The 25998-nt window shown below is 37.8% G+C and overlaps 1 long non-coding RNA gene across 1 annotated transcript in view; it reads left to right on the top strand.

The window, feature by feature from the left end:
- The window catches only part of LOC123600789, a 42489-nt gene extending 22475 nt beyond the window's left edge, over positions 1–20014 (top strand). The window contains exon 4 of the long non-coding RNA XR_006713826.1: positions 19877–20014. This is a non-coding gene — a long non-coding RNA (uncharacterized LOC123600789). The remainder of the gene's footprint in view (positions 1–19876) is intronic.
- Positions 20015–25998: the final 5984 nt, after the last annotated feature.

Here is a 25998-nt window from a genome sequence, read left to right as displayed (position 1 = left end):
TTGGATTGTTCCTTTCAAGATGAGGTTGAGAGAACTAATAGGATCCTCAAAGTTAAAATCTCTAAGCTTGCTGAAAGAAACTGTTATGGAAACTGGTCTGGATCACCCAGCAGAAGAACCAAGCAGCACTCGGAGATCTTGGAAGGCAGGAGGTTGATTTTACACTGGTGCACACCAAGAGGAGATCATTTTCCAGAGGTCTGAGTCCAGAGCATCAACAGAGGGGACAATTTATAGTATGTTACTTCTGCATTCCTCATTAGTAGTGACAGTGGTAAGCGGGTAGGAAGGAAATCCTGGAAGGGGAGTCTTCAGGCAGGGACTGGAATTCCCTTAGCAGTCCTGTTGGCCATCTTGTAACAGATTTTTCCCTATCAAAACTATACTATACTGCCTTGAGTATTATCTCTAGCTCTGCTGAATATTCACAGTACCCTCTTTGGGAAACATAAAATTCACGCCATATGAGATAGTCACCCTTAGACCATTGTGTGTTGGCATACAACCTTCTGTTGGTCTTCTGTTATCCCCTGCTAATATAACCAGCTACTGTAGATCTTTAATGTCTTATGCTAAAGCCTATCATTAACAGGTTAAAGCTTTATCTGACCTCAGTTCAAAAGATCCTATTGGTCATAGGCTAGGGCCTGGATACTAGGTATTTTTTTTCATCTTTGTTTTTTTTTTAATGAAATTTATTGTCAAATTGGTTTCCATACAACACCCAGTGCTCATCCCAACAGGTGCCCTCCTCGATGCTCATCACCCACTTTCCCCTCCCCCCAACCACCCATCAACTCTCAGTTTGTTCTCAGTATTTAAGAGTCTCTTATGGTTTGCCTCCTTCCCTCTCTGTAAGTTTTTTCCCCCTTACCCTCTCCCATGGCCTTCTGTTAAGTTTCTCAGGATCCACATAAGAGTGAAAACATATGGTATCTGTCTTTCTCTCTATGGCTTATTTCACTTAGCATCACACTCTCCAGTTCCATCCACGTTGCTACAAAAGGCCATAGTTCATTCTTTCTCATTGCCAAGTAGTATTCCATTGTGTATATAAACCACAATTTCTTTATCCATTCATCAGTTGATGGACATTTAGGCTCTTTCCATAATTTGGCTTTTGTTGAAAGTGCTGCTATAAACATTGGGGTAGAAGTGCTCCTATGCATCAGAACTCCTGTATCCCTTGGGTAAATTCCTAGCAGTGCTATTCCTGGGTCATAGGGTAGATCTATTTTTAATTTTTTGCAGAACCTCCACACTGTTTCCCAGAGCAGCTGCACCAGTTTGCATTCCCACCAACAGTGCAAGAGGGTTCCTATTTCTCCACATCCTCTCCAGCATCTATAGTCTCCTGATTTGTTCATTTTAGCCACTTTGGCGTGAGATGGTATGGTTTTGATTTGTATTTCCCAGTGTATCAGTGTATCACTGTGGTTTTGTATCAGTGTGGTTTTGATTTGTATTTCCTAGTGACATTGAGCGTCTTTTCATGTGCCTGTTAGCCATTTGGATGTCTTCTTTAGAGAAGTGTCTATTCATGTTTTCTGCCCATTTCTTCACGGGATTATTTGTTTTTCGGGTGTGGAGTTTGGTGAGTTCTTTATAGATTTTGGATACTAGCCCTTTGTCTGATATGTCAAGGACAAATGTCTTTAAAGCCTACTAAGTACTGAGCACTTTGTACCAGGTATCACAATATATTATAAATATTATTTTTTATTCAATTCCCAGTGCACACTATTCAACCTGTTCCAACCAAAAAGCCATTGATTCATCTTCGACTTTTCTTCTCCTTTCGTGATACACATGCAATCCCTTAACTATCACCTCTATCTTTAATATGTATACCAAATGCAATCATTTCTTATTACTTTAACCATAACCACTCTCATCCAAACTACTATAACCTCTCTCCTGAATAAATGCAATAGTTTCTTAGCAGTGCTTTCCTCTACCTTTCCGCCTCTATAGTCTATTCTTCACGAAGGAACCAGAAGTGATCCTCCATGGTCTCCCTCACAGCAAAATCCTGAAGTCCTTGCCTCAGACTGCAAGGCCCTCCATGCTCTGGCATATGGCTTCTTCATCTACTAAACCCCTCCATCCTTCCTTGTCCATTCCAATGACCTGTCCTTTACTATTCCTCAAAAACATCAACTATTCTTCATCCCTAGGTAGTTTATATTTATTATTCCTTGTGCTTGAAATGCTTTTCTTTATTGCATTCAGGACTGTACTCAAAAGTCACTTACCAAAAAAAGGGCATTCATGTTCTTTCTCTATAAAATACTATATTCCAGCATTTTCTATACCCTTAGACTGGTTTATTTCTCTTCACAGAAGCTAATCAGAAATAACTGCTCTTCCTGTCTTTTGTAAAAATCTAAGTGAGACTATGCTCAGGGCTTATGATGACAATACGAGTAACTTCTGAAAACAAAACAAAACAAAACAAAACAAAACATTGGTAAAGGGAAGAAAAAGACAAAAGTCTAGTTAAGAGAACTGAGTACTACCCTCACAAACAGTAACTCTAAGAAAGAATTAGAACTCAGAATTGATGGTTCTGTGGTGTACCAAAAGGACCAGGGTTCCTGAACCCCCGGGTGGCACAAAAGCAGAAAATTGTCATCTTTTTAACAAAGCACTGTGCATGTGGACAAACATCTACATACTATTAGCAATGATCATGACAAAGTCAAAGTTAGAGGCCTTCCTTCTGTTTTTCTGGGGTCTTTGATGACTCAGTCCCCATGATGACTGAGAGCAAATTTCTCACCACAGCAGGAAAGAGGGTCTAAGTCAGATTTAATTTGAATAAAAATTTTCAGAAATGTTATTTCTTGCTTACCAGGCTTTAGATTCAACTTAATACCCATAAATTGGATCATCTTTCTTCTCTTCTTCAAATATTTAAATGATTCCATACTAAAGTTTGTAGTTTTTTTCTCTGTTCTCCGCTCTCTTTTCTCACAACTTGCTGGCTTTCGTTAGTGATATACTTGGATTCCTTTCTCTTCATTTTTTTTTTTTGTCTATTACTGGTTTTTGATTTGTGGTTACCATTAGGTTTATATATAACAGCTTATGCATATAGCATTCTATATTAAGTTAATGGTCACTTAAGTTTGGAACCATTCTACAAGCAATAGAGTTTTACTCCTCTCCCCCACATTCAAGGTATATGATGCATAACTTACATCCTTTTATTTTTTGAAACCCTTCACTGATTTTATAGATAGACTTAATTTTACTGCTTCTGTGATTCCTACTTTTCTTTCTCCAGTTTATAGTCATTCTTTTCCACTCAGAGTCCCCTTTAACTTTGTTGTAAGACATGTAAGACAAATGGTGATAAATGCCTTTAACTTTGGTTTGTCTGGAAAATTCTTTAAAAAAATTTTTTTTAATGTTTATTTATTTTTGAAAGACAGAGAGAGACAGAGAGTGAGAAGGGGAGGGGCAGAGAGAGACAGAGACACAAAATCTAAAGCATATTCCAGGCTCTGAGCTGTCAGCACAGAACCTTACATGGGGCTCAAACTCACGAGCCATGAGATCATGACCTGAGCCGAAGTCGGACACCTAACTGACTGAGCCACCCAGGTGCCCCTGTCTGGAAAACTCTTTATCTCTCCCTCTATTCAGAATGATAGCCTTGCTGGAGTATTCTTGGTTGCAGGTTTTTCACTTCTAGCACTTCAAATATATCATTTCACTTCCTTCTGGCCTGCAAAGCTTCTGCTGAAATTTCAGCTGATAGCCTTATGGGGTTTCCCTTCTGTATAACTGTCTTCTTTTCTCTTGCTGATTTAAAAAAAACTCCTTGCCATTGCTTTTTGCCATTTTAATTACTGTGTGTCTTGCTATGGAACTTTCTGGGTTCATTTTGTCAAGGGCTCTCTGTGCCTCTTGGATCTGGATGTCTGTTTCCTTCCCTAGATTTGGGAAGCTTTTAGTTTTTATTTCTTCAGATAAATTTTCTGTCCCCCTTTCTCTCTCTTCTCCTTATGGAATCCCTTTAATGCAAAAGTTATTATACTTGATGGTGTCACTGAATTCACTTAATTTATTTTTATTATTATTACTGTTCTCTCTTTTATTCAGCTTGATTTGCTCCATTACTCTGTTCTCCAGCTGCTGACACATTTTCTGTTTCCTGTAGTCTACTGTTTATTCCACCTAGTGTATTTTTCATTTTAGTTATTGAGTTCTTCATCTCTGATTGGTTCTTTTTATGTTTCCTACCTCTTTTGTTAAGGGTCTGAGTCCTCCACTCTTTTCTCAATCCAATGAGTATCTTTATGACCACTACATTAAATTCCATATCAGGCATATTACATATCTTCATTTCATTTAGGTCTGTTGTTGTAATTTTGTCTTGTTCATTTGGGATATATTTTTCTGTCTCCTTAATTTGTCTAAATCTCTGCATCTGGTTTTACAAGTTAAGAAAGTGCCTCCTGATCTTGAAAGTATGAGAAAGAGACCCTGTAGCATCCTGCAGGGCAGTGTCCCCTCTTCACCAGAACCTGGCATTTTAGGGGTGTCTCCTGTGTGTGTTGCCTGAGACCTGCTGTTGTGGCTGAGTCATATTTGCCTTCAGTCATCTGCCATCGCTCTTTTGCCTTCCAGGAGCAGGATTTGGTCCCTATGTCGTTAGCGAGCTAGTCTAAAGCTCAACTGGGCTTGATTTGGGTCAGACTAGGCATTTGCCAGAGCTGCAGTAGAACCAAAGTGCAAGGTGTTCTCACTGTGTTGTCCCCTGAGAAGTTTTCATTGGTGGGTGGTGCCTGCAGTCATATCAGATGTCTGGCCCCAGCCCACTGTTGGGGCTACAGGTGAGTTGGTGTGTGTGGTTTTCTTCCATTCTCTTCTGGGCAAGATAATTTGGGGTGGTGCTGAACTCTATTTGGACTGCTTGCATACTGCCTTGCCTGTGTGGCACTGCTTTGGACAGACTACTGCAGAGGCCAGGTTGGAGTGGGTGCATCTGCAAAAGAGCGTGGCGGTGGGGCCTGCAGTTAGCAAGCTAGGTGGAAAGTGTTTGTGCTATGCTGGTTCCTGCCGATATACAGGCTGGGGGACAGGGGAAGGAAATGACACCCACCAGCTCTTTGTTCCTAGATAAGTCACCTAAAGATCCTTGCCCCTCCAGCACATTCTCTGAGATTAATAAACAAATATCCCTCCCATATACCCCAGGCATTTTCAAACTGCTGCTTCAGCGAGGCTGTTTGTTATGCTGTCTTTTTAAGGCCGGGCACTCTCATCTTTCAGCTTTCCCAGAGCCAAGCCCACTGATATTTAAAGTTCCAGTTGTTAAGCCCCACTAGTTTTAAAAACTCAGAAGTTAAGGGGCATCTGGGTGGCTCAGTTGGTTAAATGCCCAAGTCTTGGTTTTGGCTCAGGTCATAAACTCATGGTTTGTGGGTTCAAGCCCCATGTTGGGCTCCCTGCTGATGTTGCAGAGCCTGCTTGGGATTCTCTCTCTCTGTCCCACTCCTGCCCTGCTCATTCTCTCTCTCTCTCAAAATAAATAAATAAACTTAAATAAAAACCTCGGAAGTTAAGCCCCTCTGGTTTTCAAAGCCAAATCTTAAATGGATTTGTCTTCCCAGTGAGAGTCCTCCATGTCTGGGGTGCCTGGCGTGGGGGTCTGCTCTTCTCTACATCTGCGGTGTCCCTCTCTCTCCAGGGACAGTCTCACAGATCAGTTTGGCTCAGGACTGCATCTCTACCCTTGCTATTCTTTTTGATGTAGTCTCTTCTCTACATTTAGCTATGGAAAGTCTGTTCTGTCAGTTTTGGGTCATTTTCTGGCTACTTACACTGATGTAGGTATTATCTAGCTGTATCTATGGGATGACATGAGCCTAGGACCCTCCCACTTAGTCATCTTTGCTGGAATTCCCATAGCATATTTTGAATAAAATATAAACTCCTGATTATAGTCTTCAAGAGTCTGCACGACCTTGCCCTCTTTTAACATTCTAACTTCATCTGTCCCCATGTTCCCCTCTCTCCCTGTGTACCATACTTCTCTTTCAGTTATTCAAAAACGTCAAGCTGTCTTATAACTCATTTTGTTCCCTTTACCTACAATGCTATTTCCCCTCCTCTCTTCACACTCGGATTCATTCTAATCCTTAGGTTTCAACTTATATGTCACTGTCACAAGGAGGCCTTCCTTGAACATCCTATCTCAAAATCCTGTCCCAAGATTCTCCATCACTCTACTTCTTTGATTTCTATTAGCAAAATGCAGAGTTTTTCAGTTTGAATAAATAAAGCAAGATCTAAATACATACTGCACACAAAAAACACACTAAAATTAAAATAATCTTAAGACAATTTTGAAAGTAAAAGAAAAGTAAAAAATATACCAGGCAAACAGCAGTCATAAGAGAGCTGAAATGGTTATATTAATACCTGACAAGATATATTTTAAAACAGGAACTACTACTACAAACAAAAAGGAGTATTTCATAATGTAAACAGGGTCAATATATCAGAAATATATCACAATTATAAATGTATACAGTCTTATAGATGGCCCCCAAATATATGAAGCAACAACTGACATAGATAATTCAACAGTAGCTGGATATGTGAATACCTCATTCTTAATAACTGATAGAACACTACACAGAAAATCAGCAAGAATATACAAGATTTGAACAATGTTACTGGAGAGTAACAGAATATGGCACCCCAAAATATGCCATTTTGGCATAAGAATTATTTTGAGCTAAAGACACTTGAAAAACAAGAGATGCAAGAAAGGCATTCTGACCTTTCCTTTTTTTCCTGAAAGCAGCAGATAAAACTCCCAATGGGAAAGACACCCTTCCTATACCAGGAAGAAACAAAAAAAATTCTCATCACCAAAGACTGAATAGAGGCCTAGACAAATCTATACAAACAGACCTTGTTAAAGTAACTCTTACCTTCTTTTAGTCTTCCACTTACTTTAGTTTCCCACAACTGCTACGTTGTTCAATCTGGTTTATAAGCACTTAAGCCTATCCACCCTTTGGGTCTTTATTTCCACATGGGGGCTCCCATGTAAATGTTAAGCTCTATGCTTTTCTCCCCATTACTCTGTTCTATATCAATACGATTCTCAGGCCCAGCCAGAGACCCTGAGAGGGTAGAAGTTTTAATTCCCCTACAATATCAACCAATTCAATCTGACATCTATAAAATATTCCACCAAACAGTGCTTGAATACACATTCCCTTCAAACAAGCATTCTCCAGAATATTTCATAAGCTGAATCATAGAATAAGTCTCAAAAAATTTAAAGAATGTTTATATCAAACAAAGAATGCTTTTCAATGACATGAAATTAAATTAGAAACTAAAAGGTAGCAAAAAGGATATCCTTTTTTTGAGGATATCCTGGATATCCTCAGATATTTGGAAATTGAAAAACATACTTCTAAAATCCATAGATCACAGAAGAATTTGCAATGGACACTAGAAAATATTTTTAATTTAATAAAAACAAAAATAAAATTTTTGAATTTGAGAAAAACAAAAATAAAATCTCAAAATTTATGAGATGTAGCTTAAAGCAATACTTAAAAGTAAATTTATAGCTTTAAGAGTCTTAATCAGAAAAGTGTCAAATCAATAACCTAAGCTTCTACCTTAAGAAACTAGAAAAAGAAGGGCAAATTATACTAATGAAAGCAAGCAGAAGAAATGAAATAACAAGCATAAAAGCAGAAAACAATGAAATAGAAACAGAAAAAAAAAGAGAAAATAAAGGAACCCAAATGTTAAAAATAGAATAGATGGACGGATAAAGACAAATACACACAAACATACAGGAATGAAAGAAAGAACATCACTATTGGCCATGCAGAAATTTAAGGGATTATAAGGCAATATTATAAACATCTTCATGCCAATAGAACAGACAACTTAGATAAAATGGAAAAATCCTAGAAAGGTACAATTACCAAACCAAACTCAAGAAGGTATAAAAAATCAGAGAGAAGTCTGGGAAGATGGTGGAGTATGAGGATCTTAGGCTCACCTCCTTCCACAGACACCCAGACAACAGCTACATCACTGTAACTAACCCATAAAACAAATCTAGGACTGGCAGAACAGACTCCACAGTTAATGTAATGCCTGAAGTTCCAAAACCTCCCACAAAAGACCACCAGAGTCGTAAGTCAAAGCCAAGCGGCAAGGGTCGTTTATTGCAGGTTCGAACCTGGACCTCTGCGCACTCGTTGCCGGTGACGCTAAGAGGCCTCCATCAGGGTTGGTACAGCGTTTTTATAGACAGAGACAAATAGCACAGGGGAGGTTTCAAATTATGAGGGGCCTGATTAGTTGATTTTAAAGTAAGGACATTTGTTGTTCTCTGATTGGGCGTCCTTTGTCTGTCCTTTGGCTGGAAGGCTTTGTCCATTACTTGTGGTGGGAGGAAAAAAGGGGGAAGGGGGAAGGGGGTAGGTGAGGAATGTGCTAAGCAAGCAGATTTACAGAAGCGAGAAATGCCGGTTAGTTTATGTACAATTACTCATTCCATTACATATCAGACTACATTTAGGAAGTTTTACAACCCATTCTACTACACAGCGGGTTACATTCAGGAAAGGTCTCACAATGCTCGTAGCAAACAGCAAGCAAAACAGACTTCTCAGCAATTGTATTTCTTATCAAAGATCCATAATAAGCAGAAAAGAGAACCTAGCTTTAAACTAAGGCAGGGCTGTCATTTGGATTGTTCCTTTCATTAATTGTAGAGAAGAGGCCACACTGGAAAAAAATAGTAGGAAGTGTGGAGTCCCAGGTGGGAACCAAACTAACCTATGAGACTAACTACAAACTCAAGGGATACCACAACCATGGAGAACAGAGAGGAACAGAATCACATCAGGCACCCCAGAAATAGGAGACCTGCACTGGGAAGACAGTCCCTATAACATTTGGCTTTGAAAACCAGAGGGGCTTATCTTCTTGAGCTTTTACAATCAGTGGGGCTTGACACCAGCAACTTTAAAACTCAGCAGGCTCAGGGGCTCCCAGGTGGCTCAGTCAATTAAGCATCTCACTTTGGCTCAGGTCATGATCTCACAGCTTTAGGTTCAAGCCCGGCGTCAAGCTCTGTGCGGACAGCTCAGAGCCTGGAGCCTGTTTCAGATTCTGTGTCTCCCTCTCTTTATGCCCCTCCCACGTTCATGTTCTGTCTGTCTCATTCTATCAAAAATAAATAACCTTTAAAAAAATAATTTAAAAAAATAAAAAAAAACTCAGTGGCCTCAGCTCTGGGAGAGCCAGAGGGCAACAGGAAATAGTTCCCACCCTTTAAGAGACAGCATAACAAACAACTCCATTGAGATATAGCAAAGCAGCAGCCATTTTAAAAGTACCTGCATTATATGGGAAGGGGATTTATTTACTAATCTCAGAACTTTGCTGGAGGGGCAGGGATCTTTAAGAGACTTCTCTGGGAACAGAATAGCTGGTTAACATCATTTCTCTCCCCAACCCTCACCCTCCAGCCTAGATATTCAGACACCTTTGGGAACCAGTGTGAACCTATCTTGCGAACACCCTGTGCCCTGCTCCCACATTCTCCTGCCGATCAGCCCCATCTAGCCTGCTCCAATCAGCAGGAGTCCCTCCAAAGCATCTCATTCTGCAAGCAGACCTGCTAGTGACTAGCAGCACTCCAAACCGACTCTTCCCTTAGAGAGAGAAAGATAACTACACACACCAGTTTAAATGGATCCCCAGCAGTGGGCTGGATGCATACATCTGGTCTGACTGCTAGCCTGTCACCAACAAAAATCTCACAGGAGGCAGCACAAAGAGCCCTGTAGTTCAGGGTCACAGCAACCCCAACAGACAGACTGGAGCAGACATCTGGTGTCTCCACAGGCTTCACTCACCAATGAAAGCCTTTCTTGGGACAAAGAAGGGAGACTGCCCTGAAGTGCCAGGTGACCACAGTTCCAAAAAATAGGCTGAGGGGAAGCATCTGGTCTGACCCAACTACAAGACCAAGACAGCCCCAGAATTTCCCTTTAACCACACACAGACCAAACCCTGCCCACAACAGGCAAAGAGGGCAATTGCAGCCAAGTTGACTGAAGGCAAATGCGGCTCAATCACAACAGCAGGGCACACACAAAACACATAGGGGACACCCCTGAAGCATCAGGTTCTGGTGAGAAGGGAACATCATGCAGGAAAGGACTACAGGACGTCTTCTTTATAAGGTCACTATTTTCAAGATGAGGAGACATAAGTGACCTTCCTAACACATGGAAACAGATGCAGAGAGTTAGACAAAATGAGGAGACAGAGGAATGTGTCCCAAATAAAACAGGACAAAATAAGGCAAAACAACTAACTGAGATAGAGACAAGAAATATGCATGGTAGAGAATTCAGAGTAATGGTCATAAAGATACTTGCTGGACTTGAGAAAAAAGTGGATGATCATAGTGACACCTTCAACAAAAAGATAGAAAGTAGGAAAAAGAAGCAGAGATGAGAAGTCAATAAATGAAATTTAAAATACACTCAAGAGAATAAATAGTAGACTAGAGGAAGCACAATAATGGATCAGAGAACTGGAAGACAGAGTAATAGAAAGCAACCAAACTGAACAGCAAAAATAAAAAAAGAATAAAAACTTGAATATGTTAAGGGAACTCAGGATATCATCAGATGTAATAACACTGGTGTTATAGGAATCCCCAAAGGAAAAGAGAATAAGGGAGCAGAAAATTTATTTGAAGAAATAATTTATTTGAAGAAAACTTCCTGAATCTGGGGAATGAAACAGAAATCCAGATACAGGAAGCACAGAGATCCCCCAAAGAGGTCCACAGCAAGATACACAATAAGTAAAATGACCAAAAGTAGGGGTACCTGGCTGGCTCAGAGGAGCATGTGACTATTCATCTCAGGATTGTGAGTTTGAGCCTCACATTAGATGTAAAGATTACATAAATAAATAGACTAACTAAAAAAAAAAAAAAGACCAAAAGTAGTGATAAAGAGAGAATTTTAAAAGCAGCAAGTGAAGAGAAGACAGTTATATAGAAGGCAAACCCCATAAGGCTATCAACTGAATTTTCAGCAGAAACTTTGCAGGCCAGAAGGGAGTGGCATGATATATTCACAGCACTTAAAGGGAAAAACTTGCAGTCAAGAATATTCTGTCAAGCCTATCATTCAGAATAGAAGGAGAGATAAACAATTTGCCAGGAAAACAAAAGTTGAAGGAATTCATTCACTAAACCAGTCTTTCAAGAAACTTAAATAAAAGGTAATTCTTTGAGTGGAAAGAAAAGACCATAAACAGGAGTCAGAAAATTAGGAAAGGAAAAAATTTCAGAGGTACATATAAACATAACAAAAATAATAATCACTTATAAGCCAGTCCAGAAGTTATAGCACAAAAGCAATAAAATAACTCAAAAGATTTACAAAATAATAGGATGTAAATAAAGTGTGACATCATGTACATAAAACGTGGGAGAGGAGTGCAAATTTAGTGATTTAGAATGGGTTCAAATTTTAGCAACCATCATCTTAATATATATAGACTGCTTAATATAGACTGTACAGAATGTTATATATAAATGTAAAGGTAACCAGAAATCAATAACCTGTAGTAAACAAGCAGAAAATAAAGAGAAAGGAATCCAAGCATAGCACTAAAGAAAGCCATTACACCACAAGGGAAGAGAACAACAAAGGAACAGATAGAAACTACGAAAACAACTATAAGACAAGTAACAACATGGTAATAAGTGCATACCTATCAATAATTACTTTGAATGTAAATGGATTAAGTGCTCCAATAAAAATATAGGCACCAGGAAGATTATTATCATTACTAAAAGCAGGGTAATTCCCAATGTTTGGAGTGTACTTTGGAGCTATAGTCCCCAAGACCCCCCCCCCAAAAAAAAAATCAAAATCAAATAAGTCAAAGAAAGACTCCATTGAAGGAGTCACCTTTTTAATTCAAGCAACTTATTCTGTGATCTTAGGTAAGTGACTTTCAACTTCCCCAGCAGAGTGAATCCAGACACAGCAGATAGTGTTAGCCACACCACAGACACATCCTTGCTCAGCTAAAAGATAATCAAGAGTTGTTCTATTATTAATAACAACTTTGTCCAGAGAGTCTAGAGAATCTTTATTGGAGAGCTATTGTCCTAGCACGAGATGCTGCAGTATCTTCAACAGTAAAGGAGAGGGTTTGTTTTGTTTTTAATGTTTATTTATGTTGAGAGAGAGTGAGTGCACAAGCAGGGCAGGGACGGGGCAGGGGGAATGAGAGAGAGAAAGAGAGAGAATATCCCAAGCAGGCTCCACGCTCAGTGCACAGCCCAACTTGAGGCTTGATCTCATGATTACAAGATCCTGACCTGAGCCAATATCAAGAGTTGCATGCTTAACCGACTGAGCCACCCAGGTACCCAAGGAGAGAGTTTTGATCATATTTTCATTTTCACTTACTCCTAACCAGGGAACACGGCCCTGTCAAAGGAAACAAATCCTTAATCATGAATGCCTCCTGGTAGTTCCTTTCTAATTTGACAATGTAAATCCAGGAAAGTTGGTCATTGAGATGTCTAGTTTCCTTGTGAAAAGTTTCTTTGTGAAAAGTTAGTTAGATAACCTAAGAAGCATTGCTCAGCTATGTTCCCACAACCTAGGCATTCATAGACCCAAGAATAATAGCCACCATAGACATAGACAAACCTGTCAGGGCACAAATCATTCCCATTACGGTGGTAGGATTTCTGTGTTTATCTATTCAAGCAAGAGATCAGGTTTTCAGTGCATATGTGGAGAAAATCTAGCCTGAAAGAATGAGTCATTCTCAATACCTTGCAAAGATAGGTGGTGCTGGTGACAGCTCTTAGAGAGTTGTGGCAAATCTGATATAGATAATCCTGAGAAAATGGGGTGCAAGTGTACTAAGATTTATATAAGGAGTTGTGTCTAATTGGGTGCATACAGTTATAACTGAAGAAAGGTAAAATAAAGCACAGGTTGTTCTGGCCATCAAAGGTGAAATTGGTAAGAGACTACTAATGGGGTTCGACTATAGTTTATGGTGACATTAGGAAAAGAAATTCATCACAGGGTGGACCGAGGTGGGGGGTCTCTAGCACCATGGACAGATCAAAATTTTTGATGACAAATCCAATAGGCTGGAAGGTTACCCCCTTAGCAATGGTCTGGGAGACACAAATGAGCAAGTTCTCTTTCGAGGCGAATTACAGAGTAAAGGAAAGGAAGACAAGAAAAGATTCTGTTTAATTGAAGTATGAAATGTTGTTCTGGCATCTATGGCAGAAGCAGTCTACCTTGATGTCAGCTTCTCCTCTCCCTTGTCTATGTGATTTGGAGGTCTCCAGCATCTCTACACACTAGATGTCAGGTGGAGACTCCTCAGCTGTGAGATGATTATCGAAGGCTCAATGCTCCCAAGTCATAGGGCTCAATGCTCTAATGCATCAGTGTCAATGGTCAGGAGAACTTGGTAAGGTCATTTTCAGTGGGGCTCAAGACCTGTTTTACTTCGATGATGTTCTCAAAATACCTAGTCTCTGGACAACCTGGGAGAAATGGACAAATTCCTAAACACCCACACACTTCCAAAACTCAAGCAGGAAGAAATAGAAAACTCGAATAGACCATAACCAGTGAAGAAATTGAATCAGTTATCAAAACTCTCCCAACAAATAAGAGTCCAGGACCAGATGGCTTCCCTGGGGAAGTCTACCAGACATTTTAAGCAGAGATAATACCTATCCTTCTCAAGCTGTTCCAAAAAATAGAAAGGGAAGGAAAACTTCCAGACTCATTCTATGAAGCCAGCATTACTTTGATTCCTAAACCAGACAGAGACCCAGTAAAAAAAAGAGAACTACAGGCCAATATCCCTGATGAATATGGATGCAAAAATTCTCAACAAGATACTAGCAAATCGAATTCAACAGCATATAAAAAGAATTATTCACCATGATCAAGTGGGATTCATTTCTGGGCTACAGGGCTGGTTCAACATTCGCAAATCAATCAATGTGATACATCACATTAATAAAAGAAAAAATAAGAACCATATGATCCTGTCAACTGATGCAGAAAAAGCATTTGACAAAATTCAGCATCCTTTCTTAATAAAAACCCTCGAGAAAGTCGGGACAGAAGGAACATACTTAAACATCATAAAAGCCATTTATGAAAAGCCCACAGCTAATATCATCCTCAATGGGGAAAAACTGAGAGCTTTCCCCCTGAGATCAGGAACACGACAGGGATGTCCACTCTCACTGCTGTTGTTTAACATAGTGTTGGAAGTTCTAGCATCAGCAGTCAAACAAAAGGAAATCAAAGGCATCAAAATTGGTAAAGATGAAGTCAAGCTTTCACTTTTTCAGATGACATGATATTATACATGGAAAATCTGATAGACTCCACCAAAAGTCTGCTAGAACTGACACATGAATTCAGCAAAGTCGCAGGATACAAAATCAATGTACAGAAATCAGTTGCATTCCTATACACTAATAATGAAGCAACAGAAAGACAAATAAAGAAACTGATCCCAATCACAATGGAACCAAGAAGCATAAAATACCTAGGAATAAACCTAACCAAAGATGTAAAAGATCTGTATGCTGAAAACTATAGAAAGCTGATGAAGGAAATTGAAGAAGATACAAAGAAATGGAACATTCCATGCTCATGGATTGGAAGAATAAATATTGTTAAAATGTCAATACTACCCAAAGCTATCTACACATTCAATGCAATCCCAATCAAAATTGCACCAGCATTCTTCTTGAAGCTAGAACAAGCAATCCTAAAATTTGTATGGAATCACAAAAGACCCTGGATAGCCAAAGTAATATTGAAGAAGAAGACCAAAGCGGGAGGCATCACAATCCCAGACTTTAGCCTCTACTACAAAGCTGTAACCATTAAGACAGCATGTATTGGCACAAAAACAGACACATAGACCAATGGAATTGAATACAGACTCCAGAATTGGACCCACAAAACTATGGCCAACTAATCTTTGACAAAGCAGGAAAGAATATCCAGTGGACAAAAGACATTTGTCTCTTTAACAAATGGTGCTGGGAGAACTGGACAGCAACATGCAGAAGGATGAAACTAGACCACTTTCTTACACCACTCACAAAAACTCAAAATGGATAAAGGACCTGAATGTGAGACAGATACCATCAAAACCCTAGAGGAGAAAGCAGGAAAAAACCTCTCTGACCTCAGCCGCAGCAATTTCTTACTTGACACATCCCCAAAGGCAAGGGAATTAAAAGCAAAAATGAACTACTGGGACCTCACGAAGATAAAAAGCTTCTGCACTGCAAAGGAAACAACAAAACTAAAAGACAACCAACGAATGGGAAAAGATATTTGCAAATGACATATCGGACAAAGGGCTAGTATCCAAAATCTATAAAGAGCTCACCAAACTCCACACCTGAAAAACAAATAATCCAGTGAAGAAACAGGCAGAAGACATGAATAGACACTTTTCTAAAGAAGACATCCAGATGGCTAACAGGCACATGAAAAGATGCTCAACATCGCTCCTCATCAGGGAAATACAAATCAAAACCACACTGAGATACCACGTTCATGCCAGTCAGAGTGGCTAAAATGAACAAATCAGGAGACTATAGATGCTGGAGAGGATGTGGAGAAATAGGAACCCTCTTGCACTGTTGGTGGGAATGCAAACTGGTGCAGCCGCTCTGGGAAACAGTGTGGAGGTTCCGCAAAAAATTAAAAATAGACCTACCCTATGACCCAGGAATGGCACTGCTAGGAATTTACCCAAGGGATAAGGGAGTGCTGATGCCGAGGGGCACTTGTACCCCAATGTTTATAGCAGCACTTTCAACAATAGCCAAAATATGGAAAGAGCCTAAATGTCCATCAACTGATGAATGGATAAAGAAATTGTGGTTTATATACACAATGGAATACTACTTGGCAAGAATGAACTATGGCCTTTTGTAGCGACATGGATGGAACTGAAGTGTTATGCTAAGTGAAATAAGTCATACAGAGAAAGACAGATACCATATGTTTTCACTCTTATGTGGATCCTGAGAAACTTAACAGAAGACCATGGGGGAGGTTAAGGGGGAAAAAAACTTACAGAGAGGGAAGGAGGCAAACCATTAGAGACTCTTAAAAACTGAGAATAAACTGAGGGTTGATGGGACATGGGAGGGAGGGGAAAATGGGTGATGGGCATTGAGGAGGGCACCTGTTGGGATGAGCACTGGGTGTTGTATGGAAACCAATTTGCCAATAAATCTCATATTTAAAAAATAATAAAATGCAAACAAAAATAAAAATTTAAATATTCAAATAAGTAGCTAATTAGACAGTAATAATATCATCATAGAAATTAGGAAATATCATCATAGAAATTAGGAATATAGTGGAATGAATATAACAAAAATGTTATATATCAAAACTTGAGGATGCATCTAGATTATCATAAAAAGATTTATATTGTATGATTCCACTTATGTGAGGTATCTAGAATAGTGAGATTCATAAATACAGAAAGTTGAATGGTGGTTGCCAGAGGCCAGCAGGAGAGAGGAAAATGGGGAGTTCTTGTTCAATGGATGTAGTTTCAGTTTTATAAGATGTAAAATTCTGGAGATTGGTTGCACATCAGTGTGAACATAGGTAACTTTAATGAACTGCACACTTCAAAATGGTTAAGATGGTAAATTTTATATGTATTTTATCACAACTCTAATTTTTTTAATTAATAGAGAATTTTATGAACAACTGTATCTAATAATTTTAAAAAGTTAAATGAAATATCTTAGAAAAATATAAATTACCAAATCTGAAAACATGAGTAGACATATAATTCTTAAAGATGTAATGCAAAAACTTCTGCCAAAAAAAGATAGTAATCACCGTTACTTTGGTTCCTACATTCTGTCCCGATTGGCTTCTACCCGTCTCATCTTTCATCTCATCAGCCTAACGAAGAGTTGATAGGGCAGGTTGAATGCTGTTATCTCTTCATGTGGTCTCTAGTCACTTGGAGCTTTAAATCCCCTTGCTTCCCTACTCCCACCCTCTGTTTCAGCCAGTCTGCTCTCATCAGTTTTTCCCTAGTAGTCTCTGCTTTGAAATTGTCTTCATACAGCTTCTACCTAGAAACCTATGTTTTCACTTATTTTTCCAGTTGTTTATTTTTAGGGTCCATTTAAAATCTAGGCTGCTCGGGGCGCCTGGGTGGCGCAGTCGGTTAGGCGTCCGACTTCAGCCAGGTCACGATCTCACGGTCCCGTCCGTGAGTTCGAGCCCCGCATCAGGCTCTGGGCTGATGGCTCAGAGCCTGGAGCCTGTTTCCGATTCTGTGTCTCCCTCTCTCTCTGCCCCTCCCCCGTTCATGCTCTGTCTCTCTCTGTCCCAAAAATGAATAAACGTTGAAAAAAAAAATTAAAAAAAATAAAATCTATGCTGCTCACAAGCCTTGATAAGGTTTAGAAAGCTGTTCTACTTCCTAGTTCATGCTCAAAAAATGTGGACTTGAAAGTTCACATGCTTACTTTGAAATTAGTCATTTTACTGTGTCTTGTATTGGACTTTCCTAATTGTCAGCTGTTCCATGTATTCTCCTTGGGGTCTTGAGTGGTACCTGGACAGTTAGGGCATGAATCCAGGGTTCTTGAGGTTGGAGTAGAAAGGGACTGTTACTTTATTAAGAATGCTCACCTCTTCAGCTGGCTGGAGAAGACCAGACTCCAGTGCAGGCTCTGTGTCTGCTTGTTGCTTCCCTAGGGTTCTGCTTACAACTTGAATGCCCAGTTACTGGTACTCTTCCCACAATGTATAGTCAGCTGCCTGACCTATTGAGACCCGTTGGTAGTATCCTGGCTTGCTTTCTTTTCTTTTCCTTTTCTTTTCTTTTTTCTTTTCTTTTTAGAGACGGTGAGAGCTCAGGGAGGGGGGCACGTAGAACGGGAGGAAGAGAATTCCAAGAAGGTTCTAGCAGAGCCTGACGCAGGTCCCGACCCCATGACCCTGAGATTCTGAACTGAGTCAAAATCAAGAGTTGAACGCTCAACCAACCGAGCCACCCAGACACCTCTCCTGGCTGTATTAACAATTATATATTTTTTCAAGTTTATTTATTTATTTTGAAAGAGAGAATGCTAATGGTTTGGGGGGGCAGAGAGAGAGAGAGAGAGAGAGAGAGAGAATCCCAAGCAGGCTCCACACTGTCAATGCAGAGACCAATGCAGGGCTTAAACTCAAAACTGTGAGATAATGACCTGAGCCGAAGTCGGATGCTTAACTGACTGAGCCACCAAAGCATCCCATATTTCTAAGTATAGATGAAAAAACCATACATTCACATTACAAACAAAATGAGGACTATTCAGAAATATTTTAAATTAGAGATGCTTTTGGTAGAAGGTAATAACTTAAACAAAAAGATGTAATGTCACATGTAAAAAGAAATCCTAAGTTCAGGCAATTTTAGGGCTAGTTTATTGAGGCTCAACAATGTTATGAACTCAGGATGTTTTTCTTTTCTCTCTGCTTCTTTTAACATATCTGCTTCTCTTCAGATTAACTATCTTCAACCAAGATGTCTTTAATAGTTTTAGGTGTCATATTTAGACATAGCACAATATACAGCTAAAGAGTTATTGTTTACTTTTATTTATAACATTGAACAAACCTTTTCTGATGTCTCTCAGTAAGCATATGTCTTGACCTAAATTGCATTACTTGCCCATTACGAAACAGATGACTGGCCAGCGGAACAGCACCACTATGATTAGCTTAGAGCCTTGGACTGCTCAGTACATGATCAGTTGATGGCCCTAGAATTCCTTGAAGCAAATTGCTCTGTGGAAGAGGGTGGATGCCTGAACTGAGTTATTTTTTTAGGAAGCTGGAAGGGGATTACAAGCATGACAGCAGAGTTGGCAACAACATGACAGTTGTAGGAATAAAGACAGTAGAAAGCATTCATAATCTACTCAGTGGAGACAATCATGATGTCTTTGTACAGACTTTTTAAAAAAAATTTGTGTACAAAAATATCTACTTCTTTTAACCAAATTTAGTTAAATTAAGTTTTGACCAAAATTGGATTGTAATATTTTTTTATAATATGATTTGGTAGCTGTTGCCTTTCTGTTAGTGAATATGGGTTTCATCATTATTTTAATGTTGCCATATTTTATTAAGTATGTATGTCATAATTTAATAAATTTTCTTTTCTTGAACATTTTAAATATTTAGAAAATGCTTCAGTGAACAATCTTTGCACACTTTATTTTTTCCTGGAGGGAAAGACATAGGAATAAAATTGCTAGAATCTGGACTTGTGGTGTTCTTTCAGAAAGATTATATGTAGCTGACAGTGTGTGGATGTACTTACCTTCTTTCCAACCTGATCAACTAGATATTAGTGATGTGTTTACTGATCTGTGAGGCAATTATAGCTTAGTCATTAAAAGCATTGGTTTTGGGGGTTTACCTACCTGGGATTATATCATAACTCTATTATTTACCAGTTGTATGACTTTGGGAAGTCATATAATTTAACTTCTCTGAGCTGGTTTTATCTGTAAAGTTGGAGGCGGGGAGGGTGTTCATACTTGATTAGTATTGATAGTTGGGAAGATTAATGGACATAATGTTTTTAATTCCTTATTCTAGGCCCTGGTACATGATAAAGTCAGAATATTTGAGATGTGCTTTTAAAATTTATTATAAAATAAAATATCTTAATTTTGAATTAATTATTTTTACTTTCTCATTTTTTCCCCCAACAAATCCCATAGCTAGGCTGAGAAAAGAGATGCATTGAAACTTGTAACATCTGAAGATAAGGAAGACTTGGGAAAGTTAGTGGATGTGTAGTGAAGCATCTAAATAAATTTAGTGCTGAAGCATCTAAATAAAGATTGGTTATTACTGGAGAGCTTTGTCCTTCAGGACCCATCCATTGGTGAGCTGGGTTGTATGTGTCTGGGTGCATGTGCACATTTGCATTAGCACACTTGGGTGTATGTGTGTGCATGTGCACGCTTGGGTGTACACATGTTTATGTGAGCTTTCCCTCATATTTCTGAATCTTTTTCTGAGCTTGTGAAGGTATTTAAGAATGTTTTCCTTGAAACTTTATTATATCTCACAAATCAAACTATCAATACGTCGAGAATTTTTTAGAGACTGGTATTTGATGTATTTTTATTTCTTTAATGTTTATTGGTCTCTTTAACTTCCTATTTCTTCTTCTACCAGCTTTTCTAATTTTGTATTTTCTAGTGTCTAAAATTTATTAGCCTATATCTGTTCTTATATTTACTCCTTTATGATATTAAATATCCTTAGTATTATTGGTTATTTTCATTCTTAATTCATTGCTGATTTATCTTTTATTTTCTTGGCCATTTTGGCTATTTTAAAATATATTCTTAAAGAATCATCTCTTGCATATGCATAACATAAAATATATTTATGCATAATATATATGCATATATAATAAATATATTGCATAATAAATAATATGCATAACATAATATTTATCTTTTTAACCATTTGTGAATGTGTAACACAGTGGCATTAAATACACTCACAAGACAGTGGTATACCCATTACCACTGCCTATTCCAAAATTTTTAATTATCATCTTTAGCATAAACTATATAACAATTAAAAACAATAACTCTCCATTCTTCTACTAGCCCCTGGCAACTGCTATTCTGGTTTCTGTCTCTGAATTTGACTATTATATGTAACTTACTTAAGCGGAATCATGCAATATTTGACCTTTTGTGTCTGGCTTATTTCAGTGAGTGTGTTTTCAAGTGTCATCCATGTTGACAAAATTTCCTTATTTTGTATGAATTGAACAGCATTCTATTGTGTATATGCCACATTTTGTTTATACATTCATCTGCTAATAGACACTTGGACTCTTTCTCCCTTTTGGCTACTGTGAATAATGCTGCTATGAACATTGGTCTGCAGATACCTATTTGGATCTCTGCTTCCAGTTCCTTTGGACATGTACCTAGGAATTATAATTCCTGGGTCATATGGGTCAAATGGTAGTCTTACATTTAACTTCTTGAGAAACTGTTTTCTACCGGGGCTGCACCACTTTATTTTTCCACCTGTAGTGCAGGAGGGTTCCAATTCCTCTACATCCTTACCAACACTTTTTATCTTTCATTTTTGATTTTGGCCATCCTAGTAAGTGTGAAGTAGTATCTTGTTTTGGTTTTGATTTGCATTTCCATAATGACTAATGATATTGGTACCTTTTCATGTACTTGTTGGTCATTTGTATATCTTCTTTAGAGAAATGCTTGCTCAAGTCTTTTGCCCATCTTTAATTATATTGTTTGCTTTGTTGTTGTTGAGTGTCAGGAATTTTTATATTTTCTGAATATTAATCCCTTACCAGATATATAGTTTTTAAATATTTTCTCTCAATCATTATTTTGTCTCCTCACCTTCTTGATAGTATCCTTTGATGCAAGAAAATCTTAATTTTAATGAAACTGTGTTTTTTGTTGTTGTTGTTGTCAGTCCTTTGGTTATATCCATGAAATTGTTTCCAAATCCAGTGTCATGAATATTTTCTCCAGTGTTTTTTACTGAGTTTTTATGGTTTTAGCTCTTAAATTTAGATCTTTGACTAAACTTAAGGGATTAAACTTACTGGATTTGGAGTTAATTTTTATATATGATGTAGGGTAAGCATCTAATTTCATTCTGTTGCATGGGATATCCAGTTTTCCTAGCATTCATTTTTTAAAAATTATTTTAAAGAAATCTCTATACCCAGTGTGGGGTTCAAATTCACAACCCCAAGATCAACAGTCTTATGTTTTACCAACTGAGCTGGCCAGGTGTCCCAACAGCATTCATTCTTAAGACTATCCTTTCCTTGGGATGGTTGGGTGGCTCAGTCAGTTAAGCATCTGACTCTTGATCTCAGGATTGTGAGATCAAGCCCTGCATTGGGCTCTGTGTTGGACTCTGTGCTGGACGTGGAGCCTACTTAGAAAAAAAAAAAGACTATTCTTGTTGAAAATCAGTTGACCATATATGTAAGGTTTTATTTCTGGGCTTTCTATACTATTCCATTGGTTTATGTGTGTATCCTTACTCCAGTTACATGTGTTTTTTTTAATTTTTAGTTGTGGTGAAATATATATAACATATATATATATATGTAAAACAAAATTTACCATCCTTACCATTTTTAATCATACAGTACGGTAATATTAGTTAGGTCACATTTATGTAATCAGTCTCCAGAAAGCTTTTTATCTTGCATAAATGGAACACCATTTGATAGTACTGACATATGAAAAATGACTTAAGTCTTCGTTTCCATCAACATGGGATATCTGCTCCATTTATTTAGGTCCCTTTTATATTCTTTTAGTAATGCTTTCTAGTTTTTAGTATACAAGTCTTTCACCTCCTTGGTTAGATTAATTCCTAAATATTTAATTCTTTTAGATTCTTATAAAGGGAATTGCTTTCTTTTTTTTTTTTTTTTTCAACGTTTATTTATTTTTGGGACAGAGAGAGATAGAGCATGAACGGGGGAGGGGCAGAGAGAGAGGGAGACACAGAATCTGAAACAGGCTCCAGGCTCTGAGCCATCAGCCCAGAGCCTGATGCGGGGCTCGAACTCCCGGACCGCGAGATCGTGACCTGGCTGAAGTCGGACGCCTAACCAACTGCGCCACCCAGGCGCCCCGGGAATTGCTTTCTTAATATAGTTTTAAGATAGCTCCTTGGTGGTATACAGAATCACAATAGCTTTTTGTGTATTTATCTTGTACCCAACAACTTTGCTGATAGTTTATTAGCATGACTATTTTTCTTTGTGGATTTTTAAAGATTTTCTATATAGGGTCATGTCATCTGTGAATAAAGATTGTTTTACTTCTTCCTTTCCAATTTAGATGCATTTAATTTCTTTTAGTTGTTTAATGGCTGTAGCTAGAACTTCCAGTACAATATTGACTAGTATTGGTGAAAGTGGGCACACTTCTCTTGTTTTGGATCTTAAGGGGTAAAGCTTTCAGTCTTTCACCAATAAATATGATGTTAGCTGTGGGTTTTTCCTAAATATCTTTTATGGTGTTGAGGAATTTTTACTGTATTCCTAGTTTTATGAGAGGGTTTTTTTTTTTAATAATAAAAGGGTGCTGGATTATGTTGAATGATTTTTCTGCATCTTTTGAGGTGGTCATATGTTTTTTTCCTCTTTGTTGTATTAATGTGATATATTGTAATGATTAGGTTTCTTGTTATAATCCACAATTGTGTTCATGGAATAAATGACACTTTAATGTGAATAATCTTTTTAACATGTTGTTGGATTTGATTTGCTAATATTTTGTTGAAGATTTTTACATCTATGTTAATTTTGTTTAAGTTTATTTGTTTATTTTGAGAGAGAGCCCAATGCAGGGCTTGTACTCACGAACTGTGAGATCATGACCTGAGCTGAAGTCAAGAGTCAGATGCTTAACTGACTGAGCCACCCAGGTGCCACTTTGCATCTGTATTCATAAGAGATATTGGTCTTGAATATTCTTCTTGTAATGTCTTTATCTGGCTTTGGTATCAGGGTAATGCTGGCTTCATAGAATGAGTTAGGAAGTGTTCCCTTCCCTTCAGTTTTTTTGAACAGTTTAAGAAGGATTGGTATTTATTCTTCCTTAAATGTTTGGTAAAATTCACCAGTGAAGCTATTCTCTCTAGGACTTTTCTTCATTGAAAGGTTTTTGATTACTGCTTTAATCTTTATACCTGTTATAGGTCTGTTGAAATTTTCCATTTCTTTGTGTCAATTTAGGTAATTTTTGTGTTTCAAGAAATTTGCTCCTTTCTTATAAGTTATCTAATTTGTTGGTATACCATTGTCACAGAATTCTCTTATGCTCCTTTTTGTCTCTGAAAGTTGGTAGTAATGTTGCCACATTCATTTCTGATTTTGGTTATTTGCATCCTGTCTCTTTTCCTTTGTCACTTTTGTTAATGCTTTCAAGGAACCAACTTTTGGTTTTATTGATTTTCTCCATTGTTTTTCTGCTCCCTATTTTGTTTGTTTATGATCTAACCTTTACTTCCTCCCTTCTGCTATCATTTGGTTTAATTTGTTCTTCTTCTAGTTCCTTAAGTTGTAAATCAGGTTGTCAATTTGAGATCTTTCTTTTCTCATGTAAGCATTGATAGATGTAAAATTTTCTTTTACCACTGTTTTCATTGCATTTTACAAGTTTTGTTATATTGCATGTTCATTTCTCTCTATTTTCTACTTTCTCTTCTGATATCTTCTTTCACCAATTGATTGTTTAAAAGTGTGTTGTTAATTTCTCCATATTTGTGAATTATCCATTTTGCCTTCTATTACTCATTTCTAACTTTATCCTTTTCTAGTCAGAGGAGATTTTTTTTTTATGATCTCTGTCCTTTAAAATCTAGTGTGATTTATTTTGTGGCCTAACATATGATCTTTGCTTGAGAAGAATGTCCACTTAAGTATTCTATTGTTGGAAGGATTATTCTGTACATGTCTCTTAGGTCTAGTTGGTTAATTTTGTTGTTCAAGTTCTCTATTTCCTTACTCATCTTCTTTGTTTGATCTATCCATTATTGAAAATGGGATATTGAAGTCTCCAGCTATTTTTTTAGAACTGTCCATTTTGCCCTTCTGTTTTGTCAATTGTTGCTTCATATATTTTGAGGATCTCTTATGAGCTGTGTAAATGTTTATAACTGTTATATATTCTTGATGTATTAAACCTTTAATTGATGTATATTGTCTTTCTTAGTCTACTCTAACTTATTTGGATTTAAAGGTTAGTTATTTCTGCTTGCTCAAATCCTTTAAACCTCTCTAGTATTTTTTTTTAATGTTTATTTACCTTTGAGAGATAGAGAGAGAGAGAGAGAGAGAGAGCGAGAGTGAGCTGGGGAGGGCAGACAGAGAGGGAAACAAAGAATCCAAAGCAGGCTCCAGGCTTTGAGCTCTCAGCACCGAGCCCATCACAGAGCTCAAACTCATGGACCGCAAGATCATTACCTGAGCCAAAGTTGGATGTTCAACCGACTGGGCCACCCAGGGGCCCCATCCCCTCTCATATTCAGTTATTGTACTTTCAACTCCATAATTTCTTTGGGGCTCATTTTTGTAACATCTTCCTATTTATTGCCATTCTCACTTTGTTCATACATCATTTCCTGTCTTTTTTCATGTCTTCATTTAGCCTTTTGAGCATCTTAAAGAGAATTTTAAGTCTTTTTCTTATCTGGATTTCTTTAGATACAGTATGTGTTGATTTATTTTGTTCTTTTGAATGGGATACACTTTAGTATTTCTTTGTATGCCTTTGTTTTCTTTGTTTAAAATGGATTTATGAATTTTATAATGTAATTATGGAAACAAGATTCTCTCTTTACCCCAGGATTTGAATATTTTGTTGTTGTTATTGTAAGGTATCTCTGTTCTGGGGAGCAGCCTAAGATGAAAGCTTAAGCTCTTCTTATAGTCTTTTCTGAGTCTGTGTCTTTTTCTGGGATGCATAATGCCTTTCTAAATTCCATCAAATATATAGCTTTTTTTTTTTAATTTCAAGTTTTTATTTAAATTCTACTTAGTAACCATATATGGTAAAATTGGCTTCAATTGTAGAATTTAGTGATTCATCACTTACAAATAACATCTGGTGCTTGTCACACAAGTGCCCTCCTTAATACCCATCACCCATTTAGCCTATCTCCCATCCCCCTCCCTCCATCAACCCTTGGTTTGTTCTATATCATTAAGAGTCTTTTATGGTTTGCTTCTCTCTCTCTTTTATTTTTCCCCCTTCCCCTATGTTCATCTGTTTTGTTTCTTAAATTCCACATGTGAATGAAATCATAC

This window comes from Leopardus geoffroyi, chromosome A1 (genome assembly GCF_018350155.1).
Source record: "Leopardus geoffroyi isolate Oge1 chromosome A1, O.geoffroyi_Oge1_pat1.0, whole genome shotgun sequence".
Classification (NCBI taxonomy): Eukaryota; Metazoa; Chordata; class Mammalia; order Carnivora; family Felidae; genus Leopardus; species Leopardus geoffroyi.
The sequence above is the reverse complement of the archived record's forward strand: the minus strand, read 5'-3'. Positions and strand labels throughout refer to the sequence as shown.